This window comes from Lissotriton helveticus, chromosome 5_1, assembly GCF_964261635.1.
Source record: "Lissotriton helveticus chromosome 5_1, aLisHel1.1, whole genome shotgun sequence".
In the NCBI taxonomy this organism is placed as follows: Eukaryota; Metazoa; Chordata; class Amphibia; order Caudata; family Salamandridae; genus Lissotriton; species Lissotriton helveticus.
Window position 1 is genome coordinate 324,684,177 of NC_136065.1, and position 26,268 is coordinate 324,710,444.

Consider the following 26,268-nt stretch of genomic DNA (forward strand, 5'->3'; position numbering starts at 1 on the left):
TTTGAATCCCAGCCTCAGTGCTAGACTCAAAATCGTATGGTTGTTGGCAAATCACTTAATCTTCCTGTACCTAAAATGTGTTACAATGTATTTGTGTCATCCACACTTGATGTACGCTATCTTGTACATCATCTCCAGACCCTTCACATAATGGTATTTATAGAGTGCTCTGTTTCTTCACTGCAAGGTTTGCTCTATATAAGTACCTACACATGCATACATATGATTTAGGCTTCTACAACCACACGTGGCAGAGGCTATAACATGCATAGAGCAATGAGGCTGGCTGCTACGTGGGTACATAACTGAAGAAGTAACATATATAGAAGGTTGATGCTTCTGATTGCAATCTTGACTCCCAATGCTAAATGCATACATGAGTGAGGCTGTTACATGCATACCCAATGTACCGCAATTATATCTGGACCTACTATGTGCACACATGACTTACACTGCTATGTGCATATATGACTCAAGCTGCTATGTGTACTCCTAACTCAAGCTGCTTAAAGAACACATGACGGAGGCTGCTACATAGACAGAGGACTGGGTGAGGCCGAACAGAGGGTGCTACATTCATGCAGCATTGAGGCTGATTTATAAATCAATCATAATCAGTGGCATCTTGTACATCCTAGACCTGGCACCAAAACCTCTTCACACACTGAAGGTAGGTGTGAGCCTCGAGGCCAAAGAGCCGGGTCTGAAAAGGCTGGACTGGTCGGTGGGCTGGTCACAGGTAAGTGGGGGCTGGGCCTAGCCTATTTACTACTGCAAATAATGTAATAATACGGTCTGATGGTTGGTTTATCAGACCCAAATACTGAGTGTCTCAGGTCCATCCCTGCCTGTCTTGAGTGTGTTTGAATATGGGGTGACCCGTAATTTGGGTCTTGTCTCAACTCACCTGCAGATCAGTGCTGCCCCCTGCCTGTAACAGGAAGTTCTTACAGCAGCTTTGAACGCAATAATAACTTAAAAAGTATTAATGTGGAGTTATTTGCAGTGTTTAAATTAGGAGAAATTCTGGAAATATCTGTATTACTAATGAGGAGAAAAGGGACGAAAGGGTTGTGAGAACTAAAAGAAGGTGGGGGTTGTGCAACATATTTAATAGGTTATTGGGGCTTTGTAATGGGCAGCACTCACATCATCCATCAAGTAGCCATCTTATATACATTTCATACAGGTACGAAAACAGATTTGGTGCTTTTTTTTATTACGGAACGAAGATAGCACGATTGGCACTGCTACACTTTTCATAAATTAGTTTTGCACAAGGGCAAACATTGAGAAAATGAATAGATTCAATGTTTTGTGTGTTCCTATTAAAAATAACAGAAATCTATAGTTTATTCATTTTTAAAACATGAAAAAGGAAACTACGTTGATTATGAATTACGTTAAAGCATAAACTCTTAAAGCCTCATAAAAACTGTAAAATTAGTTTGCTTAATTTCTTTACTAGTGGATATTCACTAATGATATATTTTCCTTCGTTAAAACCAAATTATTTAACATAAAATCATTTGCAATCAAACTATGAAAATGTTTCGCAAACTATTTACCTCATTTTTGCAACGGTGAAAAACACATTTGTGCAATATGGAATAGAGTAAGCGCTAAGAATTTCTGTATTTCACCAAAAGACAGCTGTGCAAACGAGCACTTGCGCTGTTTGTTGTGCACCAGTGCCCAGTGAATGTCGAAAAGGCCCCAGGACGCTCACTGTGTTGGAAGAGCTGTGTTTAGGGCAACAGAGCTGGAACCTGCAGTGCTGGCCCGTCACTTACCTGATTGTACGGTTCTGTTTCTTTTGTTTCTTGGGTCAGTCCTCCCCAGTTGTGGGTCATTGCCAATTTGCCAGGATGTTAAACATGCCCTTATCATTAGTCGCCTTGACAATGCCAATGCTTATGGCCGCCAATGACCCCTCACTGTCCAGACTTCAGCTGCACGCCAGGTAAGTAACCACCCGCCTCCTACTCTGAGAACCCGACATTGGCTTCGGTGAGGAAATGCCCTGTTTTTAAGGTCTGCTGCCTCAAGTCTTTGATGGGCAGAGCCCCCAAGAACATAGAGGATAAATGACGTCATTACTGCTCTACCAGAACTCTTCGGTCTAGCCATAAAGCGAGACTGACCGTTCCCCCCTCCGCTCTTCCAGAGTCGGAGGTAGATCTCACTCTTCACCGCCCCTCGGCTTGGAATCCACTTCCGTCCCATCTCCGCAGTTGTCCAGATTTTGTTTAGTTTAAAAAACTCTTGACGGCCTGGTTATTTTAGTTGTGGTTGTGCTATGTTGTCTAAGCGCCCAGATACAGCAGCCGATATGAGTCATTGCTGAAAGGGCGAGATTTTGATCGATACCTTATATCTATTGATCCAAACCTCGATCTGGTCGACTGAACCTTTATTGCCTGTCTTGGAAGGAAACAGTACACCTATCTGCAAATTAGTTCACCCAAGAAAGGACTCTACTCTCAAAGATCACGGACAACTTCTAGGTTTCAAAAGTTTATTGTAAAGATATAATGAGCTGCAAATACAAGCATCTCAGAATGAGATTCACGAGATACACAGGTCCAATTACATACATGTGCTCTCGAAAAGCCCTCAGACGAGCAACAGAAATCACTAACACAAGTTCTAAAAATAGCAAAGCTATCAGCATAGACGCATATCGCTCCTTCATTTAGATTGGAGGAAAACAAACACAGGTTAGGCGTCCCTACCCTGTTCTAGATGGTATCCCTACTTAACCAAATCCCAACCTAACAAAGGTGTCAGCAATGAATGACCCCCAAGGGAAGTCACCCACTCTAAGTCTCTTGGTGAAAACCTAAAGTTCTCCAGTCATGACCCCTCACTGCCTACCCATCCGCTCTCTAAAGGGTCCTCAGGTCTCTGCTCTAACTCCACCCAGGGGTGCTGTCCCTAATACAAAACAGTCAACAACATTTGAGACGCCCCTTGCGAAACGCCTCTCACGTGGTGCAACTTCAGGCTTTTTCCATGATGCTTTGTATTGGGCCTCAGACGTTAGAGTTGACCTTGCTTCTCAGTCTCTTCTCCGGCCCGCTGATACCCCTTAAACATTCCAGAACCCTCCTCCATGTCTGGGCCGTCTACTGAACAGACCTCTATTCATTCACTTATAATTGGATCCCCCCTTTCCTGTTGCAGACAGATATCTGCCGCCAAGAACCCAACTCTCATAGACTTCTAAAAAGGCTTGCAACATTTCCCAGCCCAGACATGTACGTGTAAATCAATGCTAAAACATTTCAGGCCTACAATATTTCACATTATGATTATAGCATTCTATTTCTTCATTTAATTAAAGCATGTTAAAACTCTTATTCTATTATTTAGAAAACATTACTCTAAATCATGGCCCATTAATGCAATGACCAAAAACGTTAAACAATCTGTGTCGTGAAAAGAAACACCTTCCCTTTTAGCTCCAGCTCTGGCCCTGAGGCCTACCACGTTCTGCGTTTTACCACAGACCATCTTATATGTTAACAGCTACACGACATAGATTCAAAATAATCACGTCTAATAAAATCATATAATGTCACACATTTCTGTATTAGTTCCACTTCTACTTAAATCTCTATATTAGCTATACATTTAGAATATAATTTCATATACTATTAGCACTCATGGCATTTCTCATCATGACTTGTGCTTACTATAGGTAAGTGTGATGTACTCATACATTTATCTCAGTTTGCGCTCTCTCAGTTCCCCCCTTTGATGACCTCTCGGGGTCATCACTAACATTTAAACTGCAGTTATTGCTGGCATTCTCTGCGCTTCCAGAGCTCTCAGGCTCCTGTACTGATTATCTTGTATGGCAGCCAATCTCTGCAACTGTTCTCTTTGGGCCCTTTCGGACCTTCTTGCTCTGTACCATTTGAATACCCTCACCAATCCCCACAATATTATCCCACAGATCAATATTATGATGATAGGCTTTAGGATATACCAAATAAAGCTTTTGCCTAAGGTGGAAAACCACCCTCCAACTGTACTCATTCCGTGGCCCACCTTTTCCCAGACATTTTCTCTACTCAAGTCTTCGATCTCTTTGTGTATATTAGTTATGTTCTTAATAACTTTCTCAAGGGGTTTTGAAAGGTCTGGAATGTAAGTGCAACATTCCTGAACCTTCAAAGCCTTACAGACTCCGCCCTCTTTTGCTAATAAGACATCTAATGCAAGCCGATTTTGAAGAACCATAGCCCTTATCGATTGCATCTCTCCTTCTACCAGCATTAAGGACTGAGCAGTGCTGGCAGACAACCTGTCGACAACTGTTGCCAGTCGTCTAATTTTAACATCATTAAGGATTATTCCCAAAAGAGGGAACATAGCTCCAAAGACATCTCCAACCATTTCTGCATCGCCTAAATCTCTCCTTCCCCTCGATGATGTCTGGCCCTCAATGATCAATAAGTCTTGTGCATGATATATTTTGGGGAAGACAATTGCCAAGTAACATGATCCATACCAGTTGTCAGGTAGTCTCACGTAAGCATTTCTTCCACATACAAAATACACATTTGGAATCACTTGCATTCCCTTCAGGAAATCCTTAGTGTAGTACTCTAAATTAAAAGCATGTTCACAGTCAACTTCACCCACGTATACATTTTCATAATACGTTTTGGCTCGGTGAAGACATAACTTTCCTCTCTGCGCTTTATCTAAAGCTATTGGACCACTACTACCCTTTCTCTTGTGTGACTTCTCTTCCTCGGTCCAATCTAATTTCCCTTGTCCTGATTTTTTCAAAATCTTTTGTCTCCTGTAACGATCATCCACCTGCCCTATGAACTTTTTCTCGACTTCTGACACCTTGCATGTCAGATTATTTCTACGGGCATGTGAAGTATCTAAGGTAATCCAAGGAATGAAGAACTTGGCCAATCTGTCTTCACTCTTCCAGTAATCCCATTTATTCATCTGCTTATAATTCGGGACTTCTGGCAACACAGAATCATAATTGGAGAAATAGTATTCAAAACTATCTCTCTCATAAAATATACTAAGCAATAAGCTACATGTAATGCCATATGTCAGAGGGAGGTGATGATATCGAATTCCTTCATCTACAGACGCAGGCAACTGCATGCAGACGTAGCAATCCTTAACCTCCATGGCATCCACGTATTCATACAAAAGTTTAGCATAAGCATTTGACCTAAAGTCTCCTTGGGACTCGTCTACATGTAACCTGCGGGCTTCTGCAGCCAATAACGCTTTCTCTTGAGTGTTTTCCCTTTTCTCACCTGCAACAGTGGGTGTAAGTGTTACTACAGAATTCGCATCAGTTACCTTTACCTCTTCCTCATGTCCCTTTACATAAGAAATTGTTACCACTAAAGCTATTAATATTATCACTCCTACTATTAGTGTACCTATTATACATTTAGCTCTGCGGTTCGGGGTGCCGGCCTCCATTTCGTCAGACAATCTAGCTTTTCCCTTTCTTTTTGCAAAAAAAAGTTCTTTTCCTCTCGTTCCTTTACAGTCTCTTTCAATCCTTTTTTGTCTTTAGAATCCACACAGCTGGAGGCTGACAGCCTTTTTCGCAAAAAAAGTCCTTTCACAGTTCAAAAAGACAACCCTAGCCCTTCTCCATCCACTCAAGGGGTTCCCTAAAATTCTCTGCTTCCTGGGCGCTAGGTAATCTTCTTTTCTTCTGCTTGCCTTATTTACAAAGTCCTTTAACAATCGACTATTAGATTTGTGGTTGCAGCTTCAATAGCATAGTTCAATATTTCCATGCGAAGAGTATGCTCTTCATGTGCTGTTATCGTGGTACCAAAGTCGGGGAATTTCAATTCTGTAAGAAACATGTGTTTTAACTTGCTGAGGCGGGGAGGTCTGGGGAGCACGAATGTTAGTGACCCTTCTTGTTCGACACCGGGTACCAACAGTTGTATTTCCACGGTGATAATGGGCTCAGAACTGGACACCACCACCGCTCGGATCCTCCCTGTCTCCGGTTTCACAGACATTTGTCGCCAGATATGTCCACTCAGGTGTGGAGTATCTTCTGTTAGGCACACGCACTCTTCTTGACCTTCTTCGGTCCGGTGCCTCAGCGCCCTGAGCACCTTCTTCTGGGTCTGAGTCTTCTGATATCGGAGGAAGGGTTGCTTCTGGAGTTGACCTCAGGCTAGAACTTCTTCTTTGTGGCCAATTTGCTTCTCCACGTGCCCTTCTACTCCTTCTCCTTCTGGTCTGTTCTCGCTCTCTTTCAGACCTGTCAGGGTCAGACTCGTACTCCCAGCTGTCTTCTCCTTCTGTAGCGTCTTCTGTTTCGCTGTTGTACTGACCGTCCTCAGCTTGGTCAGACTCGTTCCCTGCTTCCACTGGCACCTCTACAGCTTGGCTAGCCCCCTCTATGGCTTCTTGGTCCTCAGCTGGACGTCCATCCGAGAGAGGAGCTGTTTCCAGAGGTGCTGGAACCCTTTTCGTATGCGACGCGTGTATCCAGTTGGGCAGGCCTCCCACCTTTACAGCTGTACTTGTGATCAGGATGACCTGGTAGGGCCCACGCCAACGAATATCCAAGCAGCTTCTTCTCACATGTTTCTTCACCAGGACCCAGTCCCCAGGATACAGGTCATGGCAAGGGCCCTGGCACGCTGGAACCTCTGCAGCCTGCACCTGAAGGGACACAGAACGCATGGCGTCAGACAGCCCCTTACAATAGTCCAGGATCATATCATCTGTGATATTTAACAGTGCAGTAGCTGGAATAGATGGCAGTCTCATTGCTCTCCCCATTAACACCTCATGTGGTGACAACCCTGTTCTTCTGTCTGGGGTACTACGAAGGCTCATGAGTACCAACGGCAGGGCATCAGGCCAACTCAGGGTCGTTGAGGAGCAAACTTTCGCTATTCTGGACTTGATCGTGCCATTAATTTGTTCCACAATTCCTGAGGCTTCTGGTCGGTAACTGCAATGGAGTTTTTGGTCTATATTCAGTGCAACACAAATCATCTTCACAAGCTCGCTGTTAAAATGTGTTCCCCTATCTGATTCCAAAAAGGCCGGCACCCCGAACCGAGGGATAAGTTCTCTAAGCAGTAACTTAGCCACTGTGAGGGTGTCGCACCTACGTGTAGGGTATGCCTCAACCCATCTGGAGAACACACAAACAACCACCAGGACATAGCGGAGGCGGTTGCATCTTGGCATTTCAATGAAATCTATCTGCATTCTGTTGAATGGACCTCCAGACCTTCCTATGTGACTTAGTGCAACTGGTGTTCTTTTCCCTACATTCAGCTGCTGGCAGGTCACACAACGCTGGCACACTGCTTCTGCTGCTATTCTAAACTTAGGATTGTACCAAGTCTGTCTAAACACTCTCAGCATAGCATCTCTCCCTAAGTGTACGGGACCATGTATGAGTCTAGCCATTGGACTCACCATCTCATTGGGCAACACTGCTCTGCCGTCTGCTGAGACCCAAAAATGAGTCTCACCCATTACACATCCTGCCTTTTCCCATGTTTCCTTTTCTGAATCAGGAGCATTTTCTTGCATGGTTGACAATTCATCCCAAGTATCAACAGTTTCCAGTATCATGGCTAATTCAGTTCTTACATTTATTCCACCCACATCCACCTCTGTGAAAGAGTAACCTTGTTCTGCACAATACCGCGCAACTTCATCAGCATATCTATTGCCTTTCGAAACAAAGTCCTCATTTTTGGTATGTGCGATGCACTTTACAACTGCGATACTTGCTGGACATTGCAATGCTTCTAACAACAAGCGCACAAACTCTCCATTGCGAATGGGAGAGCCTGAAGAAGTCATGAACCCTCTTTGAGACCATAACTGCCCGTAATCATGAACTACCCCAAACCCGTATTGGCTGTCGGTGTAGATGGTGACTCGAATTTGATTGCCTGCTAAGCAAGCACGTGTTAGGGCAATAATCTCGGCTACCTGAGCGGAGTGTACTCCTTCCAGGCACCCTGCTTCCACAACTCCTTCAATTGTACAAACAGCATAAGCTGCTCTCAACTGCCCAACTTCGTCTCTTACACATGAGCCATCGACAAAGAAAACTTCGTCTGGGTCGGTCAGTGGCTCATCTACGATGTCGGGTCTGGGTTTGGTGCATAGTTCAGTCACATCGAGACAGTCATGGTCTGTATATTCATCATCATCATCAATATCATTTGGAAGTGGCATTAAGGTAGCAGGGTTCAAAACAGAGCATCTCTTGAGGGTCACGTTCTCTGCAGCAAGAATAACTTGCTCATAGCGCGTGAGCCTGCTATTGGTCAGATGCTGTGTTTTGGTCCTGGTCATCAACAGTTCAACAGAATGTGGCACGCACACCTCTAACGGGTGCCCCATGACGATATTTTCACATCTCTCAATGCTGACACCCGTTGCAGCAACGGATTTGAGACATCCGGGCAACGCTGCGGCTACTGGGTCTAAAGTAGCTGAGAAATAAGCAACTGGTCTACGGGCATTCCCATGGATTTGGACCAACACAGACAACGCACAACCTTCTCTCTCACAACAGTAAAGAAAGAATTGTTTATTGTAATCAGGCATTCCCAATGCCGGAGCACGACACAGGTCCTCTCTCAGCTGTAAGAATGCCATCAAACAGTCTTTGTCCCATGGTACCGGATCACTCACCTCTTTGTGCGTCAGTTTTTGCAAGGGCTTTGCTTTCAGTGAAAAGTTCACGATCCACTGTCGGCAATAACCCACCATCCCTAGGAACATCCTGACCTCTCTCTGGGTCTGAGGCGCCTTCATTTTCATGATCGCCTCTATCCTATCTGGTGACACCTTTCGTTTGCCTTTCTCAATTCTGTGTCCCAAGTACTGTACTTCTGTCAGGCAGTACTGCAATTTTCCCGGGGACACCTTGTGCCCATTGGCAGCTAGGTGATTTAACAAAGCAATGGAATCTTCCCTGCAAGCTTCTTCTGTTTCTGACGCCACAAGGAGGTCGTCTATGTACTGGACCAGAACTGACTTCTGGGGCAGCACTAGACTTTCAAGATTTTTCTTCAGAAGCTGGTTAAAGATCGATGGACTCTCTGTATACCCCTGAGGGATACGACACCATGTTAGGACACGATTTTCCAGCTTAAATGCGAAAAGAAAATGGCTATCTTCGTCCAAAGGGATCGAAAAGAAAGCCTGACAAAGATCTATCACGGTGAACCACTCAGCTTGGAATGGAATCTGAAACAGTATCACTGATGGATTCGGTACCACTGGACAACATGAAACGACTATGTTATTAATCTTTCGAAGGTCCTGCACTATCCGAAATTTCCCATTTGGTTTCTGCAGACCCATAATCGGGGAGTTGCATGGACTACCCACGATTTCTTTCAGTATTCCCTGTTTAATCATGGACTCGATCACGGGTTTTATGCCTGCAATCGTTTCTGGAGTCAATTTATACTGGGGTGTTCTTGGGAACTCAGCATGCGGTTTCACTACAATTTTCACTGGGTCCACCCCTTTGACCAATCCAATCTCTTCCCCAGTGAAATCCCATACCTCTGATGCCACTGTCTCTCTCAAATCCCAGGGAAGCTCGTCTACTGTCAAAGTAGGGTACAGCTCCACACATATTCTTGAGTTTGCAACTTTGAAATCTGCATCATCATCATTAGTCAATACCTCCACTCCCTGGGGTGTACAATATATAGTACAATTCAATTTGCACAACAGGTCTCTTCCTAGCAGACACACAGGGCTTGAATCGCAAACCACAAATTGGTGCTCATCGCTGTACTTCCCTATTTTCACCTGTACCGGTTCTGTCAATTGGCTGGTTATTCTCCTGTTTGCGACCCCTACCACCTGTATGGTCTCTCCAGACATGGGCAGGTCTGGAACTGCAGCTGATCTGATCGTGGATCTAGTGGCTCCTGTGTCCACCAGAAATGTCGTAGGGCACCCTGCTACTTCTGCTTCAACATAGGGTCCCCTCTGATCTACCTCTAAGGCTGCCCCAAGGGTGCAGTCTTCTCTTTCCACTCTCTGTCCGGTTAATGGGTCCACATAATAGCACTCTTCACCTTCCACAAACAGGGGCATTTGTCTATAGGTCTTACCCATACTCCCTACTCGAGGAGGTTGCGGGAACTGGGCTCGGGGAGGAGCCCCCCCCCCTTTGAGCACCTTTCCTTGGTATGGCGTCGCCCCTCTCATAGGTGCGCTCTGGACCTCTTCCTCCTCTATCTCTTGCTCTCCGATCTCTACATTGTAAGGGCACTCGCGTTTCCAATGCCCCAACTCGTTGCACTGGTGGCACCTAGTCGTTTTCTTCAAGGTAGCTATGTCTACTCTGGGTCTGAAGGTAGTACTCTCCTCATTACCCTTGTTCTGACTGTACTGCTTCTTACCTCCTGTACCTGTCCCTTGCTGCTGTTGTTGCGGTCCCCCCTTTCCTGCTGCCTGCAATTGTACCACCATCAGCTTCTCTTTTAGTTTCTTAGCCTTGGAGTCTACCTCATCACAGCAGTACCTGGCATATCTCAGTATTTCATCTAGGGGTCTACTTTGCCAACAAATCGAGTGTTGCTGAATCATTAAACTAATATCCGGTCTCAGTCCCAGGACGAACTTGGACACGAATTGCCCTATGTCCTTTGGATCCATTACATCCAAGCCGCTATACTGTTTAAACGCCTTCAGCAATCTCTCGTAATATTCATGGACTGTCTCTTTGGGTTCCTGTCTCGTTCTGTCTATTCTGACCCAATCTATGTCTTGCATTGGCACCTTCTCTTTCAGCCAAGTCATCACTCTCTCGAATTTTGCCATCACGATCTCGGACGGCCCATTAGTCCTAGCATCTCTCTCTGGCTCCGTTGTGGGCCACTCAGCGCTAACCTTGCATGCCGTCCACAGATCTCCTGGTACTACAATGTCAAACAGCGTGTTCAGATCTATCCATAGGACTTTTGAGATCTTTACAAACCTCTCGACTTGCTTGTACCACTCCACGGGGCTCTCTCGTAACTTGGGGAAAGATGTGGTAAAAGCAGCTAAATCTCCCCTACTCCAAGGGACATGTACATAGCTCCCATTGGCAACTTCACGCAAAGGGTAAGCTTCTATTCCCTGCTGTCCTGGTGTTATACCAATCATGCTTCTTCTGCCGGTCCCTTTCTTGGACCACCTCTCTTCCCATTTATCTAGTGCCCTCCATGTCCTTATTCCAGTAATCAGTTCCCTTATGTGTGTTTTCAGCCCAATCGTTCTCCTCTCATCTAGATCTCGATCTGAGTAATGTAGCCTGTGGTTACCCTGTAATGCTTTGGTTCTTGACAAGTCCACCATATATTTGCCTGCTAGTTCGACTAACTTCTCATGGACTGCTCTCGCCTTTCGTGTGATGTCCTTTGCCATATACAGTATTTCATCCTGTTCATACATTTCCATTCTTTCTAAAGGCAGGGTACCATCTACCATGTCATCCAGATCTGACCTTAAGCTGGAGACATCAAGTCTCTTGGCTCTTATCTCAGCTCGCAATATGTCTTTTGAAGGGGGCTCACTGGTCTCCCTACCATCCCAACTTCGAGCTCTGCGTTTGGGTTCAGGAGAATTAATGGGTGGCCTCCCTTGCTCCCATCTCTCCAGGTCCCATGCTCGGCCATCCAATCTTGGAAGGTGATGGAACACGGGCCTTTTATCCCTACTCTCTCTCTGCCCACTCTCGTCTTCTTCTCTCCTCTCACCGCACATCTCTCTGTTATTTTCCCTCTGGTCGCTACACTCCCTTTGCCTCGTATCGCTCAGTATCCGATACGATCCTTCCTGGTTCCCCATATTCCCTGGGCTGCGCTCATTTCTGTCATCACAGGGACTATGGTGCGACCTCTCACAACTCCCATTCTGTTCTCTGGTGCCAGGCACACAGTGTGGACACTTAAAGCTGTTCCTGTACTCTTGCGCTCTCCTCTCCCCTTCACTGAGTATTGGGCACGCCACCCCTCCATTCCCGGGGCCCCCGTTTTCCAGGTCTGTTCTACCTCCACTCCGGGCCCAATGGGTGACTCCCCTACTCCCTCTACAGTCCCACTCCGGGCTACTCTCCCCAGCCCCGCAGTGAGTTCGTGCTCTGCTGTCCTGACTTTCCCTTTCTGCTTCTGCAGCATTGATGCACTTTTGAGCCTTCACTGCCTCATCCCACTGCTTCATGTACTCATTTAGCTCTTGAAAGGATTTTCGTCCAGATCCCCTCAGATCCATTGGCCATCTAGGGCCCCCAGGATCTCCTCCTGGGTCCCCTGCTGTGTGCATCGGGGTGCTCCACTCTCTGGGTATCGGCATCTGACTTGGGGAATTAGTGGTATCGTTCCTCCTTGCCTGCTCTGCTCTTTCTCTGTCTTTCCGTTTCCGTTCTTCCCCTTTTTCTCTCTCTTGGTCATATATCGATATTATAGGACCTATGGTAACAGGTACCTGTAGTGCATCTGGCAATGGGTAGGATGTGGCGCTTTCCGTTTCCGGCGCTCTTTGTACCACAAACCTACCGACTACCTGTTGCACCTGACTAGGCTGGAGCAACTCTTTCTTTGGCTCAGGATCCCACTCTGAACTGGGAAGCGGTCTATGCTCTCCTGCATTGCCCCCCTTTTCTCCTTCAGTATTCTCGACCTCTCCCCCTGCTCTATTATACGGGGGTGGCCTGTCTGTCAGTAATCTGTTTATCAGGCTGTCCTCTGTTTCACTCTCGTCATCTTCTTCTAGGGGGCTTTTATTTACTGGCGCCTCTAACACTGGGTACAGTTTATTTATTTCCAAATTATGCACTCTCCATCTTTTAGCATCCGCATCCCACCTGGCATCCTGTACTGCCCTTACCGAGCGTTTCACCCTTTCTTGTCGTCTGTTCATATTCCTTTCATGCGCTGCCCTAAGCCATGCCTCAAGGGCTTCAAACTGGGTTGGTCTAGGCAAGGGTCTCTTTGAGGTCATGACTGATTTCAATCGATGTAACACCTCTAATCTGAACGTCCCGTACTTCGGGAACGTCAGTTCCTCATTTCCTTCAGTAATCTTACTCCACTCTGATATCCAAAGGATCGTATGCAACCCAACATTTACTGCCATATAACGAGCTGGCGTACCCTCCGGCGGGGCTTCTTCCCCTTCATACGATCCTCGCCTCTCTTTCTTAAACAGCGCTTTCAACCATTTAAAACACTTCATAATTATGCGCACAAAATTCAGCCTCGCTACTCTGTTTACTTCCTGATGACAATCCACCAATCCTGTCGCGGCTTTGCTAGCTTGGCCTATCACAGCGCGGTCTTTCTCCTGTTGGCCAATCACGTCGCGACCCTGTATGACGTGTTCGCTAGCTGGCCTATCACAGCGCGGTCTTTCTCCGGTCAGCCAATCACTGCGCGACACCACCTGACGTCTCTTTTCTCCGCTTCGCAGCAGCACCCCTCCTTTCTCAACTCGTCTCCCGGTTATGCATGCGTCCCATTCATACACTGAAAAATGACTACTTCCGACCAAGCGGTCACTTCTCTCGACTGTACGTCCACAGTCTATCTGTAATTGTCAACACAACTGACGAGATGTCTATCGTCTTTCTGATAGGTTACTTACACACACAGTAACTTCCGACCAGCGTCCGTTACTCACGCACTCACTCTTACGTTCCCCCTATCTCGGTCTCTCGGGTGATCAATGGTACCTCATGACCCCCTTCACACTAGTTGACAATTTACTCTGGGTGTCCGATACACCCGAACCACTTAAGCTCTCCTTGAACTTAAGATTTCCACCGGTTGCGCGCGCTCACAACCTGTTCCACAGTCACTCTACAGACATTCAACTCCGCCAGACATTACAACATAGATACAATACAAAAACACCGCAATCTAACACGCATAACCCTTTATACTCACTCTCAACCGATACTGCTGCTTTTTCTGTCTCACGTCATCCGGATCTTCATCTGCGGGCTGTTCTTCCGATCATCGATTTCTAGGGGCCTTGGGGTAAGCTAACCTGGCCTAGGTCACCGTCCTCAAGAAGGCAACCATCCTCTGCTACCAACTGAAAGGGCGAGATTTTGATCGATACCTTATATCTATTGATCCAAACCTCGATCTGGTCGACTGAACCTTTATTGCCTGTCTTGGAAGGAAACAGTACACCTATCTGCAAATTAGTTCACCCAAGAAAGGACTCTACTCTCAAAGATCACGGACAACTTCTAGGTTTCAAAAGTTTATTGTAAAGATATAATGAGCTGCAAATACAAGCATCTCAGAATGAGATTCACGAGATACACAGGTCCAATTACATACATGTGCTCTCGAAAAGCCCTCAGACGAGCAACAGAAATCACTAACACAAGTTCTAAAAATAGCAAAGCTATCAGCATAGACGCATATCGCTCCTTCATTTAGATTGGAGGAAAACAAACACAGGTTAGGCGTCCCTACCCTGTTCTAGATGGTATCCCTACTTAACCAAATCCCAACCTAACAAAGGTGTCAGCAATGAATGACCCCCAAGGGAAGTCACCCACTCTAAGTCTCTTGGTGAAAACCTAAAGTTCTCCAGTCATGACCCCTCACTGCCTACCCATCCGCTCTCTAAAGGGTCCTCAGGTCTCTGCTCTAACTCCACCCAGGGGTGCTGTCCCTAATACAAAACAGTCAACAACATTTGAGACGCCCCTTGCGAAACGCCTCTCACGTGGTGCAACTTCAGGCTTTTTCCATGATGCTTTGTATTGGGCCTCAGACGTTAGAGTTGACCTTGCTTCTCAGTCTCTTCTCCGGCCCGCTGATACCCCTTAAACATTCCAGAACCCTCCTCCATGTCTGGGCCGTCTACTGAACAGACCTCTATTCATTCACTTATAATTGGATCCCCCCTTTCCTGTTGCAGACAGATATCTGCCGCCAAGAACCCAACTCTCATAGACTTCTAAAAAGGCTTGCAACATTTCCCAGCCCAGACATGTACGTGTAAATCAATGCTAAAACATTTCAGGCCTACAATATTTCACATTATGATTATAGCATTCTATTTCTTCATTTAATTAAAGCATGTTAAAACTCTTATTCTATTATTTAGAAAACATTACTCTAAATCATGGCCCATTAATGCAATGACCAAAAACGTTAAACAATCTGTGTCGTGAAAAGAAACACCTTCCCTTTTAGCTCCAGCTCTGGCCCTGAGGCCTACCACGTTCTGCGTTTTACCACAGACCATCTTATATGTTAACAGCTACACGACATAGATTCAAAATAATCACGTCTAATAAAATCATATAATGTCACACATTTCTGTATTAGTTCCACTTCTACTTAAATCTCTATATTAGCTATACATTTAGAATATAATTTCATATACTATTAGCACTCATGGCATTTCTCATCATGACTTGTGCTTACTATAGGTAAGTGTGATGTACTCATACATTTATCTCAGTTTGCGCTCTCTCATTGCGCTATATCAAGTGAAAATAACAAAACATATTATTTAATTTTCCAAGCAGTGAGTGACACCCCTGAGAAGGCTTTACGAACATGAAGGGGTCCCTGGACCCAAGGATAAGAACAAGGTCAGACTTTTATTGTGTTTCTATTTGCAGATATCAGGGTGTTGTACCGTGTATGTTGCGGGTATTAACGCACGGGCACTGTGTAAGGCTTCCGCCGGGGCTGTGCTGGCGAGGGATTTGCAGTCTGGTTGAAAGCAGACCGTTGTAGGGTTAATAGTTACCGTAACAAGCACTTTACAATTCATAACACCCTTTTATAGCGCTTTCTCACGCCAGACACAGACAACAGGTGCTAGCACTGTGCAAATCAACGAAACTGCTTTCAGCGACATTGGAATGATGAAACGTGTCCAGCCCCTCTGATAAACACGTGTGCCCTGCGAGTTCTGTGCAACAGGTGGTAACCCACTAAACTGTAAGGACAGGAAGTCCGAGTTCAGTTTGGCAGCTGCCACCTTTCAAATGTGGCTTTATTGCATGCTTCTGCTAATGCTTACTAACACCTCCGACCCTTTGCATCACGAAGGCTCACCCTAAAAATGTCAAGTTGACCCGCTCTTCTGTTTCAAGGTCTTTTACTTGCACCTCAGATGCACAGCATAGGATTGCACATTCTTAAGTCAACACTAGTTGTATTAAACCGGGCCTATAATGCATGCAGCACTAAAACACATAATAGAGTCCTGACACAAACACTGCAAAATGCTGTTCTGCCTTAGATTACATCAGTCTTTTAGTTAAGTGTCCATGGACCATCTTTAATTAGCTGGTCATTAACACCTTATCCCTCATTTCTAGGTGGCCGAATTTTTTTAGCTGGTAAAACGTCCCAGGTGAAATACCGTTATTGAATGTTTACAGTAATACCACTGACAATTCCAAGCTAGTTTTCCAGGTTAGAATAGAAGTACTGTGCTGTTTCATTCTAACTGACTGGTAAAATCACACATTTTCCTTTTTATGACATGCTTTGCCCGCTGAAATTTCTTCCGGTTATACCGAAGGAATTTGGATGGGGTACCCTGCCCCCACACCAAATCCCCTCCCCCAGAATGTAAACACCGCTGATTAAAAATGTGCCCTTTTGATGGTACCTTGCTGCATGCTGGGCCGCTATAGGAACAACCTTATATCTCACTCTCATTCCTGCCTCACCCTTGTTTCCATTGACGAGGCCATATTGTCTCACAATCGTCTCTCTCATCCATATTGATCTGAATCCAAAACCCCTGGCACACAGAGAATGGCAAATTCAGAAAGGAATGAAAACTCTGAGTTGGAATTAAAGGATACGTTTTGAGGCCAGGTGTTACAGGACTGAAGTTTTTGCTTTCTTCAACATATAGGACAGTGGGAAGGTCTTCTTTTGAAGAGATTACACATTTAAACAATGTAAACCTAAGTTGGCATGTAAAGCACCACCCTAAGGCAAGAACGGAGGAAGCCAGAAGGCCACAAAGAAACAGTCTCAGACCCACACGTTAAGCAAGTATTGACAACGTCAAACGTTCTGGCTTTTGCTTTGTAAAAATATTTTAACCAATTTCAACAAGAGACACAGATTAGACAGCACATGTCACCACCAAGCAAGCTTCCCTGTACAAGCAGCAGAAATTAACAAGAACTAGCTAAAAAAATGCTCGTTTGATTTAGTTGCTCGCCGGGAAATGAATCCCAAAAAAAAACAAGCTCGTCTGGATTAACTAGCTGCTTGCGCACAGACCTAGAAACATTGAGAGCCCGGAGACGACCGAGGCCAACAAACATAATTAGGCAAAAGACAATCATTAAAGACCAAAACACACTGAATGACACCACTGAGAATTCCACAAGGGTGGAAAAGCAAACAGGAACATGTTATTTAAAAAAAGTAAGGAAGGAGGGATTTATGATAAATGCTATACTGACCGTGGGTGTTCTTGTCTCCTTTGCTGGAAGTCTGTGGTAGGATCCAGGGTGGATTTGGGGCAAAGAGGTTGTCGTTGGCCTGCTTCTTTCCAAAGAGCCGGGTCAGGGTGCCTGATTTGGAGTGTGTCTTCTTCATGGCGTCGGATGCTAGGCCGGACCTGGGGTGCTCCGGGCCGCATGCTCTAGCAGGGCATGCTGTGGTATGGGGCGCACGGCGGCGGTGGCTCTATACTGACGGGCGCAGGTGAAACACGTTGGGCTGGCCCACCGGGGGGAGGAGAGCAGGGAACACCCAGCCCTCTTCCTGCAAGACAAACTCGTACAGGTAGGACGGACGCGCCTGTCTCTCTCTCCCCCAGGGATCTATCCTGCCCTTCCAGAGGACGAAACTGCCCTCCTCCCGGTTAGAGCTGTCAAGAGGAGCTGCTGTCCTGTCTGCTGCCAGAGAGTGGACTTTGGAGGGGTGACGCACCAGGGTAAACCTCCGTGAAAATATTTCACAGGGTCCGATGCACTGCCCTGCAAATTCTGGCCGCAAAGAGACCAAACTGTCCGTATGGAGAGGGCACCGACAAGGGAGCTGCTGTGCTGTGTTGTTCCACAGATTCCCGGAGGTTAAATATACTAAAAGCGATGTCAAAATGGCGTGTGGACTGAGGATCTGTTATACAAATCCTGGCCACACCGTCGCTACTGCAGGTTGGAAATAAGGCTGTTCTCGGTGTGCCTGCCCTCTCACAGAGCGCCTGGCCTTTCAGAGTGTAGAAATGCCATGGCAACAGTAAGGGTGAAAGGAACAAAGGTGCTGCTCCGCTTTTCACCACGAAAGCCCTGGTAACATGAGAGTTAAGGTAAGTCGATGCTTTAAAAATCCTGCTCAGCACAATGAGCAAAACAATACAATAGTAGAGGATGTATAGCTTACTCCTGCGGTGATGTGTGGTCCCTCAAGTGCACCTTTATGGTCAGCCTGTGATGTGCTGCTGTAGCACGTGTGCCTCGTGCTGGTTCACTAGTGCTGCAGCCGTGTGTCAGTACATCAGTGCAGGGCTGAGCAGAGCAAACAAGCGCCATTACTCATCAAATCTAAAAACACACAGCTACTGGCTTCCGGGCAGTTTGTTGCAGAGTTTAAACACACACAGGTATCTGTTGACTCTAAGAACCCGTCCTTCCGAGGCGGAAGGCGCGCAGCAGGCAGTGATGTCTGCTGTCCCTGAGAGCAGAGATCCGGCGTCAGCGATGAAACTCCCAAGCAGCAGACAGGTGACGCGCTGACTCCTGTCGGTTCACTTCGCTCGCCTTACCTTTCCCCTAACCACACCCTCTCTGTAACTACAGCAACTGCCCGGGCCACATTCTTAGCTGCTATTGCGGCCTTCCACAACGAGGCATTGTTAACAAACGCAGGAGGACACTTCATTAAGAACCAGCACAGATTGTGGGACAAGGCACCAGTGCGAGACACCGCAAAAACTATCCCGTTCCCCAGGTTCAGGCATGAGTAGTGCACGAGGTGAGAGCGCACGAGACGCCGTCGCCGTGAGCGTGCACGCAAGCTGAGGAGGATCGCCGGAGAAGACATGGAGCATGATGCCGATGCCGAGACGGACACGCGGAAAGAACACGATGAGGAGGGGGGGAGGGGGAATGTGGGTGTGTGTGTGTGCACATGTCTATGTGTGCAGTGTGGGGCTTAGTTGTAGGGGGAGGGGGTGTGCGCTCCTGTGTTTTGCGCGGGTGATTGAGTGGCGGACTTGCTGTGCGCGTCCACATAACCGAATCTGCGCGAGAGAGCTCAACCTAATTATCACAGCATGCCGAGAGGCGCCCCACACTGCTGGAGCACTCAACTGTGCATTAATTATAGTTGAGGCCCCAGCAGCCTGAGGCGCCTGTTGACATGCTGTGATAAGTGGGTCTCATGCTGTGATAATTGGTCTTGCGGCGCTTGAGGAAGTGGAGTCTCATGCTGTGATAATTGGTCTTGCGGCGCCCGACGTGCTACAAACGCGCACATGCTGCTCCACTTTGAAGCGCGTTCACAGACCTGAGTCGGCTCGTGCCCAGGTCTGGAGCGGCTCGTGCACAGCTCTGACTCCCTTGGGACCTAGCAAGGTGACTATAAGTCTTGTTGGCGGCAGCGCTTCGCGCTGCAACGCCAGCGAGACCTAAAAAAGAAAAAAGGCTAGCCTAATGAATAAGCATGGGCGTAAAATCCGTTCCGCTCGCGGATTTTGCGGATTTTCGGTAAATTCGCAATCCGCAAACTCTCGCGAACTTACCGAAAATTCGTAAATCCGTGCGAAGCGGATTTTTTTGCTTGGTCGCACTTGCCAACTAGCATACTATACAATTTCGCTGGAGTAAACACTTGCGAAAACGTAGATGCGGCGGGCAGCGACAATCTCGCAATTGCGAGATTGCAAAATTTGCAATTTCGCACAAGAAATCCACCAGCAGGCAGCATAAACCTTGAAAATTATGATTTTTATCAGAATAACTCCTCAGGTTGACATTTGCCTGCATTGTTTTTTTGCAAGGGGTCCATTTTGGGGTGGGGGGGGGGGTGGGAGGAAGGAAGTGCCCCACAGTCTCCAACTTCCTGTTCCTGTCCAGCAGGCTCCTCTCAGTGCTTTCTTCATGTGCTGGTCACTTTGATTTGGATCTTGACCTGGAAGCACTCAGCAGGTGCAAAAGTTCAATCTTATCATTAGTAACCATTCCCTGTAGTGCCTGGAAGGATTACTTTTTGTGGATGCTGCTGGATATTTGGATTTTTGCAAAACTGAAAGCACTCAGCAGGTGCAAAAGTTCAATTTTATCATTAGTAACCATTCCCTGTAGTGCTTCCTGAGGGGCCCCTTCAGAGTTCAGTTGCCTACTTGCAACTATTCTATGACCCTGCTCTGACCCTCACAGCAGGCTCAGAAAAAGCATTTACAGATAAGGAAGCAGGTTCCAGCCAGGAAGTTCAAATTCAGAAACACATTAATCAGCCCCTAATTCATTTATGTCAGTTGAGGCAGGGCAGGTGTGCTTTTCCACCCATAATCTACAGTGATGAACTAGAGGGTGGCATGGGTGAGCCAGAGGGTGGCATGGGTGAGCCAGAGGGTGGCAGTGGTGAAACAGAGGTGGCAGTGGTGAAACAGAGGGTGCTGTGATGAACCAGATGTAGAAACAACATGTTCGCGACCGTTGCTACCCGAAAAGTAAGTTCGCGTTTGCGAACTGGTACAAAATCCTCGCGAACTGGCAGAAATCCTTGCGAACACAAAAAAAAAAATTTACATCCGCAAATTCGCGAGAGTTCGCGGATTTTGCGGATTGCGAATCCGTAAATACGCAATTTCACGGATTGCCAATTCGCAAAATCCGCCCATGCTTACTAATGAATAAAATGGAGTCGATAAAGGACATGCTTAGATTAGAAACTCGATATGATGTTCCAAAAATTACTACGCAAAATAGATTAATTGAACATGTTGAATATGTTAATAACAATCCTTTACATACATGTCTGCTATTCCGTTCATTTATATAGTCACACATGATTTCATTTGTTTCCGAGGTGGAGACATCTGTCTTTTAATTTCCTTCTCTCATTTAGTGGCTTTATTCTCAAAACACTGATATAAGAACAGATTTGCAGACCCAGAGAAGGGTTCAAAGTCGAGCCACTGTTTCAGAATAAATAGTTTTGCAGACGAAGGTACAATTTCTATGCCTTATTTCTTCCGAATTTAGACAGTGGCAGAATAAAAAGCTTAAAGGAAATCTGCAGAAGATTGCCTGTGATATCCTTAGTAAAATGTACAAGCACTTTCCAGTATATAGCCAGTTTCGGACTCAGACACTAAAAGACTCATTATCCTGCCTTCATGTAGGACAGCACTCAAATATGATGGGAGCATGATTTTTGAAAATAAAAATCTAATCTATGTAATTCACCCAAATGCATGCTTTTATAACATGAGTGAAAGTACTAACATATAATACCCAAGTGTACAACATGTGAAATTATGCACAAGGCACGATAGATTGATTTTTCTTAATCAACATAATGAGAATAAATGCTAACTGAATTTTATTCTGTTTTCCTAACTCTAGAAAATAAACCACCAAAGAAACAGCTTTATTCTTCGTGAAAGTAGTGTAGGCTTTTTAGGAATAATTCTCTGTTTTGTTAAAATAATGTAGGCCTTAGAATTGTTAGAGGATGTACTTTCCGTGCTCCGGTCATTCAAATGTTACAAATTCTTCCTTAGAGTGCAGATATTTAGCCTGTTTCTAAAAGTCTTTTAGGATTTCTTCCATATTAGGCGAGGGTTGCAGATTATATGAATGTAACTACTTTAATGTTTAGAATACATTTGTAGCCAGGTTCTTTTCCTCGTCCTCTCTTGGAAGTTATACAATATACAGACAAAGAGTGTTTAGAAAATAGTAGTAAAGTCACTGTCAGTAGATTGTCACACTATCGTGAAAACCCAATAGAGAGGCTTGCTGAAGAGAGAGAATGCAACATTTTAATGGAAGAAAGAAAGCAGCGTACTTTAAAGATTTCTGTGGGAAAGTGTTCCTCGGCTTGTTCACAAGATAGGTGACCTGTCCTGCATTCATGGTATGCTGCATGCCGTGCTGATTCCTGATTATCTGGCTGGTGAAACCTGCTATCCTTAAGAGACTTTCCTAGAGACGTTGCACATCATCGGCTGGTGATGCTGCTCTTGCTACACCCTAACGGCCATGGGGTTAGCCTTTCAGACTAATTGCACGCTGTGCATTAGTATTTCATTTTCGTAGGTGAACTGTGTTTCAATTATGTTTTTCTCTCTCTCTCACTTCTCTACATTTGATGTTGTGATGTTTCATAATTAAGCTGTATGAATATTGTGAATCTAATCTGTATTTTATGAACCAAGTAATTACATTCTAATTGGTATTTTGTACTTGACCATTCATTTTATGAAATAACAAGAAAAACTAATGAGAAAAGAATAGTGTTTGTCTTTATTACTGAGTTACTTGGATATGTTTATAATGACCAATCTTTAGCGTATTTCTTCATTGTAGGTCCTCGTAGAGAAATAGCATTTTGTCTTTCATTATTCAGTCTGTTTTAGCTCTACCAAAGATTAATCGGAGGACCTCTGATATTGCTAACTGAGTGATAATGACTTGTGGGCTCGTCATTAAAGTTCTTTTTCCGATCATTGTATAGTGGTTGGTGTGGATAGGTAAGCTGACAAAAGTCACCCAACGCTTCTGCTGCATCAAATGTATCAGGGTACATGGACAAAGCTCATCTAGTTCATAGTTTAATCTATGGACTACTTATAAGGGATTACATTTGTGCTATTGTTGTAATAACATATACACTGCATCAACAGGGTGAAATTCTGAAATAAAATCAACTTTCAAGGTAATCTCAGGATGAAACTAATACACAACATATTTTTGCATAGCTAGAAGAGATTCCCATCCATTTAAGAGATCCCAAGTGACACACAAAGGTCAAATAGAGAAAGTCAAATTAAAAATAAATGAAGTTACTTTTTATTTCAGATAATTCCCCACCACTGTACTTATTTAGCTAACTGCAATGTTGGCAGACTTTGTACAACTGTATGTGAATAAGAGTGTGAAAACATTTAAATGCTTTGCCTATTCTAATGTAATTGTAACTTGCTACAGCCAGGATTTCGCGCCAATCAGGTCAGATGCGGTTTCATTTTTGAGACACTAGTCTGTTCTGCATTCATAGATTTTACATTAGGTAATTACTTGTTACTTTGATTACGGATCGAAGCCATCTGGCAAGGGATGGGATAAAATTGCTGGGTAGAAAAGGAATGAATTCTGGAAACCAGGAGACAGATGTGAGAGTGAAAATCAATAATACTAGAGCGGGAGGGGCTCCTGAGCGAAGGTATGGTTGCTCAGGTCCCCAATGTAGTCCTTATTTAATGAATGTGTTGAAAGGGGTACACTGATTCAGCCACCTCAGATGTTCTGCTACCTTAGACAGGCTGTGACAGAAGGTGTTCCAATTCCAAGAGGGGCAGGAAACAAACATGAATACACTTTCCAACTTCCCTCCTAGCTTGAGCTGACAGGAGAAAACCGAATGTCCCTCTTATTGCCAATTTCGCTGAAATTGGATTTTCCCCTCCACGAAAATGAACTTAGGAGGAAGGCCCCAGACCACTTGACCATTCTCATTGTTTGTGAATTAGGGTGTAGGAAGGCACATGGGATCTAAAAAATTGAAAAAGAAATCTCCCCCATCTATATGGGATCCCACCCGCACAATGTACAACCAGCAGGGTACTTTGGAAGATAAAAGTTCCGGAGATTTTCTTCCTGGATGTTATTGCCCGGCGGATCGATCTGCCTCGATGCTGCAGTGATGTGCCCAAGTGCCCCAGCAACCATCTGAAAAGGCACAGACTGTGTTGTGCAACTTGGGTCTAGCTGTGTGGATCTTTTGTGTGATCGTGGGCACCATCCGGATCATCAAGGGGATGAGGAATGCTTTCTGATGCCACTGAACAACATTTCTGTTCTTCTGAGAAGGGCCCCTCCCCTCAGCCCACATCCCGATTTACCGGCTAACCACCCTGGGGTGCTCGCTGCACATTATTCTACTCACTTGCCCTCACTACCTTTGAGTTACGGTTACGGCTGGAGGGGGAGTGACACTCTCGCCCCCTCTTACAACACGCAAACAAGGGCCCTGTCCTCTTGCCGCACCACTGGATAGCTCAAACCCCCTTTGCATTTTGAGTTATTGAGATTATGGGTGACCGACTGATTTATTTCACATCAAGGACATAATCCCCGTGCCTGACCTCAAGATGGCCGCCTCAGTGGGTCACTCCATAATGCTCTATTACTCCTAGACATTATAACTGGCCTACGACCTTGATCTTGGTCACAGCCCTCTCCTGAACTTGATCCTGCTCACCCTTCAGGACTTTTACTTTGGGATCTTTCCCCGTGACTGTGGAGACTTAGCTATTTGACCAATGCCAGGTGGGGCTACCTGATAGCTAAAAAGGAGATGGGCTGCGGACTCCCTCCTCGGCCGTCACCTACCCATTGGGCAGACTTTCCTTAGTCTCTCCGTCGTACCCCCCTCCCACCCCTACACCCCTCCCCCTTCTCCCTCTATGCTCCTTTCTTTTTGTCTTCTTTAATGTTTTTCTGTGGAGACTTAGCTATTTGGCTGATGCCCGGTGGAGCTACCTAATAGCTATTGAGGAGATTGGCAACGGACCTCCCCCTCGGCCCTCACCTACCCAGCTGGTCCTTGGACAGACTGTCCCTTCGTCTCTCCGATGCATCTCCCCCTACTCCTTTTCCCTACCCCCTTACTCCATGAACCTCGTCCTTACTTAATTGTTTTCATTGGTATATTATGTTATTTGGAACGGATGTAAATTTTGCAACTTTCTGGAACCTTATGTAAAGCGCTCTCATACCTTCGGGTCTAGCCAGCGCTATGTAAAACTCTATAAATAAATAAATACAAATAAATTGCCTATTCTTAAGAGTGGTGGGAGGATGCTAATTCGAGGTATTGGACCTTACTGACAACCAGCAGTGTATAGGCACAAGCAGGTTTGTAAAAATGTGGGTAAAGTGCACTGATGGTGATAGAAAAAAGTTCTTTCCTGACAAAGACATCTTTGGAATTGAACTTGAAAAGGAAATAAAATGAAGGGTGAAAGGCCACCAGAAAATGAAACCACCCAGGAACAATGGCTGGTCTTCTTGAATTAGTAGGAAAAGCACACAATACCAGCAGGAATCTCATGTGAGGGGTCTTAAGGAAACCCAAGAGAAACAGATACCAAATTAGAAACAAAGGATAAAAAACAATATTACATCCCTACTCTGCCACCTCCTTCATATCTCTTTACCTAAATGACTAACCATATCCAAGAGGAGAGAGACGAGGCTCTGACAGGTACACTGTGCTTCCCAATTCTAGCGGCAAGGTGCCAGAGTGGCTGTGAAGAGGAGTAGAGCATTGTCAGCCGATGGAAAGGTGTGAGAAATTGGGTTATTAGTTGAGCTTGTAAATACAGCGCATCCCTGTGTTACCAAAATGTTAGTGAGCGGTGTTACTAATTTTGGTGTAACACTGCACTCCGACATTTTGATGTAGATATAGCCCCCTTCATGTCAAAATCTTTGCCTTTACCCTCACCCTCGTCCATTCACCTGGCTTTTTAATTAGCAATTCTTTCAGTTTCGACTGGAGACTGTAGGTGATGGCTTCCTCTGTGGCTATAATAGCGCTCTTTATCAGCTGCTGGGGAAGCACAGCAAGGGTCTCGGTCTACAATTACCATTGCCCCAGGACAGGGAAAGACCATGGTATTATAGACAGAGGAGCGCGAACCTCAGAAGATCTAGAACTACGGCACATTTCATCTACATTTCTGTTTTTACCCCGAGTGGTAAGACAGGCGTGAAGCCAGAGGAAAATGCACCCACCTTTTTTGCAAACTTAAAAGAAAAAAAAACAATCAGGCCAGCCCGATCAACAAGTTTGAACCACTCACCTATGATCGCTTTGCTATTTACAAATTAAAGTCATCTTAGTGCTTCACAAAACCAAAGATATTTTACTGAGTCCTTATAATTTATAGTAGCTAGTGATATAGTCAAGGATTGCAGGTTATGTGGGAGAAAGAATAGCCAGTGTTACTTAAGATCATAGCCACAAAACGCGTACTAGCTTATTCGGTAGAGCTAAAAGTATTAGTCACTCG

The 26,268-nt window shown here is 45.3% G+C and overlaps 1 protein-coding gene across 1 annotated transcript in view; it reads right to left on the reverse strand.

The window, feature by feature from the left end:
• INTS11 (integrator complex subunit 11) overlaps window positions 1-26,268 on the reverse strand; it is a 255,809-nt gene that overhangs the window by 152,440 nt on the left and 77,101 nt on the right. The gene's annotated exons all lie outside the window — the stretch shown is intronic.